The 12,628-nt window shown below is 33.1% G+C and overlaps 1 protein-coding gene across 6 annotated transcripts in view; it reads left to right on the forward strand.

Moving 5' to 3' along the window:
* Positions 1–12,628, forward strand: part of ASH1L (ASH1 like histone lysine methyltransferase) — a 152,408-nt gene that overhangs the window by 32,094 nt on the left and 107,686 nt on the right. The gene's annotated exons all lie outside the window — the stretch shown is intronic.

Here is a 12,628-nt window from a genome sequence, read left to right on the forward strand (position 1 = left end):
GTATATTTATATCTGGTAGGGCTAATCCTTCCTCATTACTCATATTTTAGAGTGTTCCTTGCATTCTTGCCTAGTTTATAAACTTAATGTCATTTGAATAAAAATAAAATGTTTTTTTCTAGAACTTGTCCAGTTGATTATAAAGTTCATATTTTGTTCATCCTTATCTGTAGTTAAACCTGGGAACCTAATTAGAGGATAATTTCCTTGAGAAGCTCTGAATTTACTTAGCCAGGAATTGGTGTGTTACTAACACCTTTCCTCAGGTCTCCACTTTGCCTCTAGGCTGTGGATTGATGCATTTACCCTCTGGGCAACCGTGCCTACTTAGGTCAACCTTCTTTTTTCATTTCTTTTGGTACCCTTAGAGATTATTCTTACTTCCTATGAGGCCAGCAGTGCAACAAGCATGACATCTTATGCTGGATAGAGTTACTTGTTATAGTAGAAGGATCTTCATGGTATTTATCCTGCCATATGGCTAGAGTAGAAATCACCTGATTGTTTTATAAGAAATACGTTCATTATTAATTTTATAATAGATTTTCCTGTCTCATTTTTGTTTTAGTGGAAAGAAATATTTTCTTTTAAATTTCCTATAAAAATTTTGTTTTGGCTATCTTACAACTTCATGTAGTGTCTGTGTCATTTCATAAGTTGTCAGAATGATATAGTCATTCTTCTAAAGCAGTATTTTAGAAAGGGAAAATAGAGGTGGAAGTCATAATATTTACTTAGAGTTATCACACACTAACTTGAGAAGGGGCAGTTGTACCTTCCTTACAAGCATTTAAACAAAATTCCAGTTTTGGAATTGTGCAGCATAGCTAGTTATACATGATCCAGTTACTTAGGATACTAAGCTTAAAAAAAAAATGTGCTTTTGTAGCAAATGAAAAATAACCAAAATACCTGTTTCCTTAACAGGTGATTAAAACTGAAACTTCTGTGAGCAGAAAGGGATTAGAGGGATATTTCAGTACCACTATATACTGATTACGAATTAGGTCAAATAGCATTGAGATTTGGTGCTAAGTTTTTGTCATTGACTAGTTTATTTGATGTCATTTTACCCTAGTTGAGTGGTCTGAATGAGCACAATGAATTATAAACATAATTTACAGCTGTAATTATAATTTCTTTGCCAAAAGGTAGTTTTCTGTTTAGAAAAGAAACACCACCCCCAGTACCTCCATTTAAAAAAATAAATAAATAAATAAACTTAATTACCTCCTCTTCCAAAAAAAGAAAAAAAAAAAGAAAAAAAAGAGAGAGAAGAAACACCTGTGCCGACTTAATAGTTTACTTAAGAAAGTCTCTTGGGTGGGAAGGGACAGACTGGGATTTCAAAATGTAGAATAGGTAAACAAGATTATACTGTACAGCACAGGGAAATATATACAAGATCTTGTGGTAGCTCACAGAGAAAAAAATGTGACAATGAATATATATATGTTCATGTATAACTGAAAAATTGTGCTCTATGCTGGAATTTGACACAACATTGTAAAATGATTATAACTCAATAAAAAATGTTAAAAAAAAAAAAAAAGAAAGAAACGGTCTCTTGGAAATGTAATTTTGAATTTCAGGGAAGTGATTTTTATGGAGAATTATTAAAATCCAAGTAGTCTAACTAAGGCCTGTCAGCCTGAGATTTTATTAAATTATAGAAATGATAGATTGATGTAGTTTCCTTAATAAGAAAATATACAGATAATAATAGTAGAGCTCTTACTTAATATGGTTAATTTGCCTAGTAATTACCTTAAATAATTATTTTTGTTTAGGTGTTAGTAACACACCTAATGTCTGTTGCACTTTGTTTATTTTTACTGAAATATAGTTAGTTTGCAATGTTTAGTCAACTTCTGATGTATAGTATAGTGGTTCAATTATACATATATACTCCTTTTCATATTCTTTTTCATTATAGGCTATTACAAGGTATTGAGTATAGTTCCTTGTACTATACAGGGGGAGCTTGCTGTTTATCCAGATAATTTTATATTTAGGAGTTGATACCTGCAAATCCCAAACTCCCAATTTATCTCTCCACTCCCACCCCCTTTCCCTCCTGGTAACCACAATTTTGTTTTCTATGTCTGTGAGTCTGTTTCTGTTTTGTAAATTGTCTGTTACCCTTTAGATAATTGATCATAGGACTAATATTTTACTTTGTACTTTTCACAGAGGAGGATCAAATTTTGTATCCCTTAATTTTGAACATAATCTCTAGACTACAGCATTGTTTGATGTATATATTCCTCCATAAAATATTTGAGTGCCTATCCTTTGCAGTAAACAAGTAATTATGACATAATAATGTGATAACTTCCATAATAGAAATACAGAATGTTTATAGAATCACAAAATTGTTGGGAGAAGATGGTGAGCAGGAGAGTATGCAAGGAAAGCGTTACAGAGGAGCTTATATTTAAAATTAGATGTTGACATTTTTGTTAGAATTTACTAGAAAGGGAAGGGCTTCTGGGGCAAAAGTAAATAGTAAAGGACAAAGGTGCATTTAGCATGACTCCCATTTGTCAGTTGTATAAAACAAGACTTTGAGAGCCCTTTAGTGTAGGTGAGCACTAAGCAAATACAAAGAATAGAGGGCGAGTGGGGTACTTACATAATCAACTCTTTGTATTGCACTCAAAAATTTAGGGGAACCACTGGTTCATTTTTTATCTACTTTTTTTGTATCTACTTTTTTTTGTAACAGATCTTGAGTTGAAGTTTATTTTTTCTCTTTTCTGACTTACAAAGTGGGTTTTAATTTTAAAATCATACAATATTACTTTTAATGCTGTAAAATTTTAAAGTAAAAATTGTATGATCATACCCATTTGTTTTTAGGATTTTTTTGTTTTTAAAGTTTTGTAGTCCTACTTTATATTAATATTCCTCTTTTATTTTATAGTTGAATTTTCTTTTTGGAAAGTTTTTCTATTTGAGAAATTTAGGATTACTTGTAGTTGTAATAAGTAGGAACCCTGTCATTTGTAACTGTAATGTTAAATCTTACCAAAGGTATAGTACTTGAATTTTATTTTACAAAGCTGTTAGTAGTGAACTACCTTGGTCTTCATACAGGAGTGAAAGTCAAGCAGGAATAATATTGGGGCAGATTGATAGAACTTCTTGAGGACACAGAAGTACAACAGCAGATGGCATTAGAGATCAGGTTTAAGGATGAGTTGCAAGGATTTAACTATTAAGAGGGAAGGAAAGTGAGGTGTATTGGAGATTCAGGGTACAGCTGACAAAGCTTAGCATGACACATGGCTGTTATTGGTCTGTTTAAAGATTATCTGTAGGTATATGTGTATTTTTTTTAAAAAATCAGCTACTTCAAAATCTAGCAATTAAGAATTCTCTTCCAAGAAGAAAAGGAAACTTTTGTTATATGTCTGATAACCCCTTCTCCCCCACTAATTAATAGGTGGAAAAATACGAAGATATCATACAGGATCTATTTAATAACCTTTGCTTCTTCATTATAAATATCACTTTGCACCAGCAAATGCCTAATGTCAGAAATTAAGAGAGGTATATATGCAAAACAGAAACAGACTCATAGACATAGAATAGAAACTTGTAGCTGCCAAGAGGAGGGTGGGAAGGGATAGACTGGGAGTTCAAAATTTGTAGATATTGACAGGCATATGTAGAATAGATGAACAAGATTATACGGTATAGCATAGGGAAATATATACAAGATCTTGTGGTAGCTCACAGCGAAAAAAATGTGATAATGAATATATGTATGTTCATGTATAACTGAAAAATTGTACTCTACACTGGAATTTGACACAACATTGTAAAATGACCATAACTCAATAAAAAATGTTTTAAAAAAAAAACAGAGAGGTATATATGATTAAGTAAATACCTACCTGGAAAGGGGGTGGTAGTTTGCATATTAACTGTGGCTTCCTTGAAACCTATTAATATAAATATGAGTCTTCAAGCTGGATTTATGGTGTTCCTAAGGCTTCAGTTTCTCTAAAATCTGTTATCTGAATTGAGAGAATACAGATTAGCAAAAGAAGATAATGTCTCAAAGATGTCAGAAATAAGTATTATTAAAGTGAAATTGTAATGAGAACTCACACTTTAAACAAAATAGGTTCTGAACTATTAAATTTGATCTTTTCTACTTTTTATTTTTAAACAGCTAAGTCCATGATACATGTATATTTTACCTTCATTTTTGGAAAACATTTCAAAGTCAAGTATACAAGCTTGCAATAAAGTTCTGCTACTGTATTAGGAAATCAGAGTTTAGAGATGAGCAAATGCATTTTGACACAAATTCACAGATGGGACATACATACTCTAGGATATTTTAGCTGGTTTTAGCCAAGCTACAAAGAATTACTAACATCAGAGTATATATGTGAAAGCAAAAAGATAATCCTAACAGTTACAGGACTCGGAACTAACTTTCACAGTAAAAACAATGAAATAAGATGTAATCAGCTTCTGAACCTCACCTTTTCATTTTTTTTGCCAAAATTGCTGACTGTGATTATCCTGTAGTTCCTTGTCTAGCCCTTGATTTCACGGGTAGGTGACTAAAGAGGACTGCTGAAGAAATCACAGGCAGATACTGAGAATTACAAGCCAAAGGCAGGGGAGCTTGGTAACTTTTCTTCTTAACCTGTTCGTTACTTATGACTGAAATTCTCAAACAAGTGGAAATTCTAGACATACTTGGTGACATTTTTTTCTTCTTTTTGTTTCGGCCTCAAAGTAAATTGTCTAAAATAAAAATGAAAAATTAGAAAAATAAATTTAAGGTTACTAAATCCCTAAATAAGAAGTAAAAAGTTTCAGTATACAATAGAGAAAGAAAGTAGGATGAGGGAGTGGAAAGATTCACTTCAAATGTCACCCAATTCTTTGAAATACTCCCTGAAGCCTTCCAGGCAGAGTTAGTTACTCTAACTCCTGTGCTTCCCATGCATATATTTTTCTGTTTTTTAACATAAATCACGTTGTATTGCAGTTATTAATTTATTTGTCTTTCAGTCAATACTCTTTGAGTATTGGGGTGATCTTTTTAGTTTTTGGTTTTTACGATCAACACAGAATATGCTTTAAAAACAGTTCAATAAGATATGGACTGTGGGCTTATATCTGTAAGCATAAAACAAATACTACCACCACCACCACCAAAAACATAATCTATAGTTTTGTTAATTTTAATAAGTTAGTATTACTGGTAGCAGTGCTGTTGCTACCAATGGCTGTTTCATGAATTTCCTAGTAAGATACCACCTTGGTGATTACCCTTATAGTAGGTCAGACAAAAACATTCCTGTAAGTATTTTATCACAACACAGAGTGGTGAACTAAGCTATGCTATCTCCGTTTAAAAACAACCCCACATTAGGCTCTTAGTTTAATAAAACATTTTAGTTGTCAGACACCTTTTGAAAGCATTTAACACATCTTAGTGACCCGTCCACTAAAAGATGGTACCAGATTTTTACCAAGCAGGGGCTCTTACGCGCACTGTGTAGAAAGCCAAACTCTGACAGTGGGTTTTTACAGCAAAGTAAGAGTTTATTTACAGGGCACCAACCAAAGAGAATGAGCAGCTCATGCCCACGTTAGGGGAGAGGGTCATAGAGTTCCTCAATCAGGTCGTGGACCTTCTTCACATTGATTGGCAGTGAGGTGACAGGGTGATGTTTTGAGAATCTCAGCCTTCTGGTACCAACCAGCCTGGTAGGTGCTTGTACTCACCATCCTCCATCTAGGTAGGAGTCTTAGTTTCTACAGAACAACTCCAAGATTTGCATCAGATTGTTATTTATGTCCCTTCAGAGGAACCAGGAGGCCTGTAACTGTTGCCCTAATCATTAACTGCTTGAGCCTGCTCTTTGGAGCTTCTAGAAGGCCTAGGAGACTAAAAATTTTTTTTTAAACAAACAAGAAATGGGGGGCACAGAGGCAATTTTTTACCCAGGAAGGCCCCACACAGTCCTGCTTGGTTTCAGTCCCTCCTTTTCTTTAAATACTTGTGAATCCTGAGGGAAACCGGGCGGGACAAGAAAGAATAAAATTTTGGAGAGATTAGTCATAAACACAGTAAGGGAATTTAGTTTTAGGGAGACTCAGTTTCAAAATGAGCCCAAGTGAAACTGTTTTTATTCTTAATACTATGTGGTATGTTTACCTAGTGCCTTTTTTTTTTTTTTTTTTTTTTTTTTTTTACCATTTTTTATGTTTAGGCTCCATAGCTCTAATCAGAGAATTTAAGACTTGCTAAATAGAAGATGGTCACATTCTCCTCACCGGTAACTTGTGGGCTAGGTGCCATCTATGAGTGTAGTCTTTCTTCTACCAGCTTATGAGAAGGTCCAGAGTATAAGTCCACATTATCCTGCCGTTACCTTTCCATTCCATGTTCTTGTTGTCAAAGGTTATTCAAGCAGGAAGACCTGATGGTATGTAGGTATCTCCGGTCCTGCTTTGAATGGAGTTCTGTTGTCTTACCTTCATATTAGTTGTTTGCTTTGAAAGCTGCTTGAGCTAGAATTATTTTGTAGTAGAGAAAAAGAGAACAGTTGGCAGAGAGCCTGGCTTCTCCATGGCAGAGGCTATTATGCAAATTCTCCTGGATCCTCACATTTCAGTAAGCTTTCTTTTCTCTGTTTAACATACCCAAAACAGATCGCTAAGGGGACAGCCACAGTCTGTCCTAAGCCTTGGAGACAAAACAAGGAAGGTGCCACTCTTTTCCCAGAGTATCATCCATTGTAGAAGCATATGCTCCCATAAATGGAGGGGGAAAGCAGATCCCTTCTCTTGCATTGTTCAGCCTCTGCTATAAATGTAACAGGAAGATTAAAGCTACCATAATTAGTTTCATCAGGTTCATCCTCAATTCTTGCTTTCATTTCATAGTAGAAACTTTTCTAATCAGTGCTGCATTTAGCTGAGCAGTTCACTTCCTTTTAAAGTGTAGCATGTTAAGGATATGTGTTTTGAGTCTGTACTGTGGTTTGTTTTAATGGTGTACATAATGAGGTATGGTGAATTGAATGTTTCTCATTTCATTGTTGATCTTGCTAATGGGAAAAGTCATTATTGAAACAAATTGATAGAAGGCATAACTTCTTAGTCCCAGAGAATTAAGCCTAAATATCATCACCTTGACTCACTAATTCACATGCTGCTTTTTATGGTTGTCTGTTCATATCTTTTATTTCATTTTAATAACTGTAAATCATTCCAGAGATCTTCATATACATACAGACTGCTCCATAAGTGCACATTGCTAATAAATTCTGAGATACAGCTGCATAGAAATGAATGAAGAGTTTGGGGGAAACATCAGAATTAAAGGCTCTATATGATGAGATAAAACCCAGAGCTTTTATGAAACTTAATACTGAGAAAAGTTTGAATACATGATGAAAGAAAAGTTTTTTTCTCATCTTGACGTCACTTTGTGAGTCAAAACCACTGGTACATTGTTCTAAATTGCACCTCCTTCCCAATTAGATAGGGATTTGTGGGGAGGAATCCTGAGAGAAAGACTATAGATTAACTTAGATATGTGCTGTGGGAGTGATTTTTTTTTTCTCTTTAGGAATAAACTAGGTATAAAGAAGAATCTAAAGACTTTTTTCCCTATGCTATTGATAATCTGGGACAGATTGGCATCTTATATTTGTTCCTTAAGTTATATTCAGTTGCAAGAACTCTTTGCTGATAGTAGTTCACGTTACATAGTAATTTCCATATTGTTATTACTGTTATTTTTTATTATAATGTTCTCTGAAGGAATTAAACTTCCTCTAGTAGTATATGATTTTTGCCATAAAAATCTCATTGCCTAACAATGTAGAGTATCACAAGGTATTATCTTAGGTTATAAAAATGTAGTATTTATACACTCTGAATTTTTATAGTAATTTTTTTTCCCATTTGAAAAATAAAAATCTTTCTTGGTGAAGAGCTGCCCTATATGTGTAACTATTGTATATACCTTTTAACCAAGCAGTTGCACTTTTAGAGTTGATCTGAGGGAAATAATTGGACAAGTAGGCAAAGATTTAAATAATGATATGTTCATCATTATATTACTTAAAATAAGAAATAGCCAGAAACTATTTATGAAGCAGCCCGTAGGAGGTTGATTTTATGAATTTTGAACTATTACGAAACCAATGAATTGATAGGATAACTCTTGATTTATTTGTATAGAAAAGTGTCTTCTTTGTAAGGTATTGTTTAAGTGGGCTGTGAAACAGCAAGCACTTTTGTAAAAGAATGTACATGTGTATATGATGAAGTTTCTGAAATGTAAAAATGTTTATCTGTGGATGATAGTATTTATATTTCCTTTTTTAATGAGCATACTTTTATATTTGCTTTCATGTTGAAAAAAATGATATGCCTAAAAAGATGTTTTGATACAATATTTTTTTCTTTTGATTTATTTAAACATTTTTTTATTGAGTTACAGTCATTTTACAATGTTGTGTCAAATTCCAGTGTAGAGCACAATTTTTCAGTTATACATGAACATACGTATATTCATTGTCACATGTTTTTTCACTGTGAGCTACCACAAGATCTTGTATATATTTCCTTGTGCTATACAGTATAATCTTGTTTTTTGATTCTACGTTTTGAAATCCCAGTCTGTCCTTTCCCACCCCCATCCCCTTGGCAACCACAAGTTTGTATTATATGTCTATGAGTCTGTTTTTGTTTTGTATTTATGTTTTGTTTGTTTGTTTTATTTTAGATTCCACATATGAGCGATCTCATATGGTATTTTTCTTTCTCTTTCTGGCTTACTATGCTTAGAATGACATTCTCCAGGAGCATCCATGTTGCTGCAAATGGCATTATGTTGTCGGGTTTTATGGCTGAATAGTATTCCATTATATAAATATACCACATCTTCTTTATCCAGTCATCTGTTGATGGACATTTAGGCTGTTTCCATGCCTTGGCTATTGTAAATAGCACTGCTATTAACATTGGGGTGCAGGTGTCCTTTTGAAGTAGGGTTCCTTCTGGATATATGGCCAGGAGCGGGATTCCTGGGTCATATGGTAAGTCTATTCCTAGTCTTTTGAGGAATCTCCATACTGTTTTCCACAGTGGCTGCACCAAACTGCATTCCCACCAGCAGTGTTGGAGGGTTCCCTTTTCTCCACAGCCTCTCCAGCATTTGTCATTTGTGGACTTTTGAATGATGGCCATTCTGACTGGTGCGAGGTGATACCTCATTGTAGTTTTGATTTGCATTTCTCTGATAATTAGTGATATTGAGCATTTTTTCATGTGCCTACTGATCATTTGATACAATATCTTTTTAATTGGCTAACATGATACACTCTCTTAAAAATGATGCCTCTTACTGCTAGCTGTCATTTTAAGGGGTGCTTAGAAGTGTAAGAGAACAATATCACCAGTACCAAATATAGTTTTCATCTACTTGTTAATATCTCATTCATTCAGTTTATCCAGTGCCATAATTTGGAAGAAAAATATCTTTGAAACGAAAACCAAATTATCTGCATTGGGGGGGGGGGGGTTCCCTTCCCATAGTTCTTTTACTGTGAGATATTTCTGATAAAGATGAAAAGTCAGATTTGAGTATAGTCCTTTAACAGGTTAAGGAAACTGGATGTTTCTATTTTTCTTTTAGACAGAATTTTTAAAATAACTTTTTATTTAAGTATAACATAAATATAAGTGTAGCAACACAATGAATTTTCACAAACTCAAGCCATCCCATGTAACCAGCTTTAAGTTTAAGAAGTAGAACATTACCAGCACCCATCAAAATCTTATGCTCTTTGTTGTTACTACTCCACACTAGGGGTAACCATTTTCCTGCCTTTTAATATCATAATTAGTTGTGCCTATTTGCTGACTTAATATAAATGGAGTTATATAGTACACACTTTTATGATGGATCCTTTCACCCAGTACTGTTTGTGAGCATTATCCATGGCATGCTATTGCACATAGTCATAATTTGTTCAGACAGATTTTTTAAGGTAAGTTTTAAAAATTGGAAGTGTCACAATTTTCATATGTAAATATATTTTAAAATACTTAATAAAGCCTTTTAATTTTTGAGCTTTAAAAAGTAACTGTAAAATTACAGAATGGGATATTACAGAATAATTAAAATTATTTCTTTAATAAGGTGGAAAGAAAATGTAAAGATTTCTTTAATTGCAAACTTTATATGTCAGTTGTACATGAGACCCAAAAAAGCCGGTTTACTCTTAGCAAAGTTGTAAGGGTCCCATCCAAAAGAAGAGGTAGTTCCCTTAATTCTGAATTGATCAGATAGTGGTTGTGTTGTGCTTTAGTGAAAGAGGAATGTTGTCAAACTGAAACATGCCCATCAGGAAATGACCAGAAAGAAGTGAAACTGCTTGGGGCAGAAAGTTGAATATGCTGGTTGATTTCAAATGTATGAAAAGCTGTTGGAAAGAAGTGGATTAGTCTTTAATGTATGTAATTTGAGAAAGTGAGACTCAGACCAGTAAATGAAAATTGTGAAAAAGAGATTTTACTTCACTCTTAGGAAGAATTTTTTTAAAATAAACACATTTCATTATGGTAAATTTCAAATAAAAAAGTTAAGTGACTGGTGCAAAGTGCAGAGGCTGGAGATGTGTACCCATCACCAGGATAATTTGTACATTTTCTACTTCTTGGAAATAGTCTATTCAACAAGGAGTCTTGGTCCATTTTAATGGGAAATGATATTTAGAGACCTCAGTCTTTATGGTTATTAGAGGTGTTTATTGCTACTGGGTTTCCATTGTTTTTAGAAATATTGTTGATAGAGGTAGAGGAAAAATACGTGTCTTTTAAAAACTTCAGGTATTTCTAATTCCAACTTAAAATTACAGAGATTTACTTGACTTCTTTGATTTTATATTATATCTCTTTTTTTCTCCCAAAATACTGGTTCCTAATTATTATTCATATAGTAATTTATTTGATCTATACATCTGTCAGTCATTTATCTATCTAGATTCAAAATAACTATACCACTGCTGCCATTAATATATTCATTGGATGCAATTTAAGATTTCTTTATCGTCAGTCTTTGTTTTTACAACATATAGTCTAAATACTGTGTTTCAAAGTAATTCAAAATAATTATTTTCCATATAGTTGTGTAATTAGTTTGATAACTAGATATATTTGAATCCATTGTTTTTAGTATTTAGAGATTTGCGGTATTTTTCTTTATAATTTTGTTTCTTAAATATGTAAAACACTTAATTGCAAAGTCAGAACCATAAAGCAAGTGCATGGAGATCTAACTTCTAGACCTGTTTCCTCCCTCATAAGTCACTATTTTCATTAATCTTTGGCTTATTCTTCTACTTTACTATAACCAAAAATGTATATATATTCATATTCCTTTATTCTCATGTTCCTATGGTTGCATGTTATACCCACTATCTTGCTTTTTTTACTTAACAGTACATCTTAAAGATCATTCCAAAGCAGTGTGTTGATACCTCTTTTTTTCCTCTGCTTCATAGCACTCCATTGCACAGATATACTTTTGTTTATTCAGTCAGCCCCCTATAGATAATCATTTAGACTATATTTTAGGGTTTTACCATTAAAATAGTGGAATGTTTTATAGCTTTTTGCAGATGTTCGATTTTTGCCAGTATGTCTTGGGTTAGATATCCTAAAAGTGGTCAGAGGAGTAAATGCATGTGATATTTTTCTAGTTATTTTCAATTTCTATTCCATAGATATACCATTTCATGTACAGTACATTTCCATATATGCTCAAATTTGTTTTTGAGTTTTCTATTCTGGCCCATTGGATCTTTTGTCTTTTCATGTGCTAAACTGTTTTAGTGATAGAGGCTTTAAAAAAATGACTTAATATTTGGTACAGTTATCCCCTTGCTTCTTTTTAGATTTTGCTAGTTATTCTTGCCTATCTGTTATTTCCAATGAGTGTTATAACTTTATTTATTCCTGAAAGAAATCTTGTTGGTATTTTTATTGTGATCCCATTAAACTTGCTTAGGGAAAGTTTTCATCTTTATGTCTTCCTGTCCACAAACAAGTATGTCTTTACATTTGTTCAAGTCTTTCATTTGTATTTTATAGTAAAGGAAAACTCTATATGTCAATTATACCTTAATTAAAAAAGAATCTTTGGTGGAACATGAAGGCAAAAAACTCTTTAGAGGGGGAGGCTGAAGCTCAGTGATAGAGTGAGCGCTGAGCATCTATGAGGTCCTAGGTTCAATCCCCTGTACCTCCATTAAAAAAAACTAACAAATAAAACCTAATTACCTCCCCCCAAAACAAAACAAAACCTTTTTAATTATTATCTGAAAATAAAAGACGATTGTGTGAAATGATAAATTCATTTGTAAAGTATATAATGAGGATTAATGCATTAGATAGCAATTTATATTATGACTTAAAAGTTACTTCCACCTCTTAAGATTTTATATAAAAACACATTCTAAAGAAAATATGAATGTATTTTATTGTCTTTTCTGTTCCTCTCACGTGAAGAGAGAACTTGACTGCTCAATCAAGATTATAATTAAGAATGAGTTAAAGGAGTGAAAGTAGGTCA

This window comes from Camelus ferus, chromosome 21 (assembly GCF_009834535.1).
Source record: "Camelus ferus isolate YT-003-E chromosome 21, BCGSAC_Cfer_1.0, whole genome shotgun sequence".
In the NCBI taxonomy this organism is placed as follows: Eukaryota; Metazoa; Chordata; class Mammalia; order Artiodactyla; family Camelidae; genus Camelus; species Camelus ferus.